The following is a 3,956-nucleotide window of genomic DNA, read 5'->3' as shown; positions in this document are numbered from 1 at the left end:
GGGGGTGTTTTTTACGTGGCGGGTCCCAAACCCAGCGCACAACCCTATGTAGTGAATCTATTGCTGAAGAAAAAAACACGAGCTGCAGAATTTAATCGTCGCAGCACAATCATCTATAAGAGTGAATAATATCGTAGGCCTCAACAACCGGGCCATTAGTTCTGCTTTCTCCAGAATGAATATTGAAGCGAGGCAAGTGGGTCTGGTAATGGACGAGGGCAAGAGAAATATCTCCTGCCATCAAACAAACAATCATCGTACTCGCGTCTTAGTTCCCACATCACTGTTGAGAGTCATAACTGTGAAGGCGCAGAAAATTTCGTCTGTCTTAGAACCAGCGTTAACAACAACAACAACGTCAGCATCGAAATCAAACGCAGAATAAATCTTGACATTAGGTGCTACTTCGAGCTGAGTAGGCCATTGAGAAGCAAAGTCCTCTCACGTAGACCAAACTCTACAAGACACTAATTATGCCCGTCTTGTTTTATAGTGCAGAGGCATGGACGATGACAACCTTACGAGTTTTCGAAAGAGAGGTTGCACCGTAGATTTATCGCCCGTGCTCATTGGCAACGATGAATATCGCAGTCGATGAAACGACAAGCGAGTTATACGATGATATTACATAGTTCAGCGAATTAAGAGATAGCGGCTTGCCGGTTAGGTCATGTCGTCCGAATGAATAAAAACACTACAGCTCTGAGAGTATTTTATGCAATAACCACAGGTTGAAACAGAGGAAGAGGAAGGCCTGCACTCCGTTTGAAAGACCAAGTAGAGAAAGACCTGGATACATATAGAATTTGCAATTGATGCCAAACAGCGAAAATTAAGTAAACTCTTTAAAAAATTCTTATCATAAGTTAAAGATCATTCCAAGCATATACGATATGTGCTGGTTAATAAGAGATGTACACAGCAATGTGAGCGTGAAAGCCGTTCTTGCATCAATCAATTTGACAAATCCCTCCAAATTACTTTTTGGTGTTAAACAATTATTTCTTTTCATGCGCTTAAAGCCGATAGATAAAGGAAATCGCCTTGAAATTTATGCAATTTCTGTCTCTTTGTTTACATACGAGCGTGTATATATATGTATGTGTGTATATAGGTCAACGAAGATTGTTGCCATTTAATTGGCTGTTAATATGCATGTCTGTCCATGGAGTTCGTTATTGAATTTGAAAAGCAAATCTTAAATTACCTCGTTTGCATAAAATGCCAAATTGCTCGAACTGAAATGCTCAAAATGGCAGAAAAAACACGCTCAACCAAAATGCACAAAATTATTACGCTTCGGGCCAAAATTTGTTTTGCTTAATTGCAATAAAATAATTTCAACCTTTGCATACATGTGTACGCAACATTTGTCAGCAACATGTTTACATAAGCACAGCTAAGGCAAACACAAAATTAAAACGATTAAAAAGCCAACCATGTGAAGATGGCCAAGTGATAAAATAACAAAATCTTTCTTCGCCTCTTCGTGCGTGTCCTCGGCAGTGAGTGTGCAACTGTAAATATTTGACAGCATTCTGCATATTTCACAGTTATGTGTTCTGCTATTTACAATACACACTCGTACGAGTGTGTGTGTGTGTGTGTGCGTATCCTAATTCTATTTAATAAATAAATTTAAAGCTGCACCTGCACAAATAAAGACTATGCACTCACCTACCACGCCACAAAACAAAATAAAATCAAATCCGAAAACCAAAAATAAAGTTAAGTGAAATGAAGACAACGAAACGAAGCAAAAGTCGGCGGAGCGTACGTAAAGACTTTCTTATTTATGCATATGTAAACAGATGATATGTGTGAACGCTTGTAAAAATGACTGCCTGGTCGGAAAAATCCGTCGCAAAAAGCTTACGAATCAACTATTGACAACATCAATCCAATCGAGTGAAATTTGTAATAAAAATTTTCTTATAATAGAGGAAGTGTTGTACGTTCCCACAAGAGCCCGGTATGAGTAACCGAAACATACCTGAAGCTTTCTCCGACCAAGGACCATCAACTCAACCATATACCTCAAATACTGATTACACTGTCTGCTAGTGTAATCGAAGGAAGAAAAAGACATACATTTTGAAGAAGTCGAGAACCACATCGACCACTTGCAACTAAGAAGCAACTGGCACTCTATTGAGAATTGCATGAGAATGTCAAATAATGCTTCTTAAAATAAATATTTGACATTCTCAGACTATAATAGTTCTTAATAGCAGTTAATAGCAGTGCCCAAACAATGTCCCACACCCCCATAAATTCCAATAGTAATTTGAAGACAGATAGAAAACTTAAGAAAGCCTGCATTCTCAGGTAATTTCTGAGATATTTTCTTAACTACTCTAGAAAATGCTTCAAACTACTGAAGCTACGGTGAATCGTCTTAATGTAACAAATAATTGTTTAGTTTTACGAACTAAGGATCATTTTCTTAGTGTCTGGTTAGCAGCCATCTTTCAGTTAAGTTCTGATTAAATTTTCTTCGCTAAAGAACTTTTTTAACCATTGACATTGAGGAAAAGTCCTTAAAAATGCATTTTTCATAAGGGCGAAGAAAATCCCGACTCCAAGCAAAGCTAAAACTGATGAGCCAAACATATACTTTCCTGCAGGGTATGTTTTTAGAAAATTTAGCGAATAAAATATTTACTACTTACATTTACCATGCATATGTCTTATACAGCTGTTAAGCTCCTATCAACAGCGAAGCAAACATATGTATAAGCGTTATTTTTGAACACACCTCGTTTGTATAAACAATTTCAACAAAATGTCATCCAAGCGATGTTCATAGAGTGCTTTTTTAGAGTGTCAGTATTTTTTATCAAGTAAAACACGATAGAATTATTACAAAACTTTCGAACACATTATACCGACACCGAGATTATATTTTATAAAAGCAATTATTTTGATATCCAACAGGTCGGTAGTTGCTGATTTATCATCAGGAACGCTTTGACATATCTCCATAGAAACCGTTGTCTAATAACCTTAGCTAATATAATATTATTATAAAATCACTGTCTAAGATGATGTATGGTTTCTTGGAACTTAAATGATAGAAATTGCACCAAAAAGTCAAAAATGAATTAGACTGACTCCATCTCTTGTTTTGGAAAAGTATCGACTGCTGACAAGCAAACTACAGTAAACATTAACTTTTTTTTTTTTAAGAGGGCCCCGAAGATTCCATTCTTAATTCTTCGCAGTCCAAATAGAGCAATGCTGCTAAACGTTGGACAAAAAATGGGGTCAAAATTTTAAATGTAAAATTTTAAAAATAATTTGCTTCTTTTAAGCGTTGTGCTTTTTTTCAATTATTAGTCACCCTGCTAAGAAGCTAGCATCCAAGAAACACCCTTTGCATACACATATTGTGTATGTATGTAAAAATATATAACTATTTTTCGTTAGAGATGTAAATGTTGGTACCATATCATTTCCCCGTTTTAGAGGCAAAACTTAAATGCCAAATATTTTTCATTATTTCTTCCCTTCAATATTATTCACACATTTAAGTGTAAGTACTTGGATTCGATGTGTTATGGTTTTGGATTACTTGACATCTTTTTAATTTTTCTATTAATCGTGTTTTAGTTTCATCTTCTATACCTTCCTTTTCTTTTTTATTGGCGAATATAGCAGAGTTTATAACTGGGCGCTCCTCTATTTCATTGCTTGCGCCAATTGGAGATTCCAAGTGTAGCCAAGTCCATCTCCACCTGGTCTTTCCAACAGAGTGGAGGTCTTCCACTTCCTCTGCTTCCCCGGCGGGTACTGGATCGAATGCTCTCAGAGCCGGAGTTATTTCATCCGTTCAGACAATAAGACCTAGCCCGCGTAGCCGCTGTGTCTTAATTCGCTGAACTATACGAATGTCGTCGTATAAGTCAAACCATAAATATTCAGTGAAACTTTTCTTTCGAAAACCCGTAATGTCG

This window comes from Bactrocera latifrons, unplaced genomic scaffold, assembly GCF_001853355.1.
Source record: "Bactrocera latifrons isolate USDA-ARS-PBARC rearing strain unplaced genomic scaffold, ASM185335v1 scaffold_25, whole genome shotgun sequence".
NCBI classification, from domain to species: Eukaryota; Metazoa; Arthropoda; class Insecta; order Diptera; family Tephritidae; genus Bactrocera; species Bactrocera latifrons.
This window is presented reverse-complemented; position numbering follows the sequence as displayed.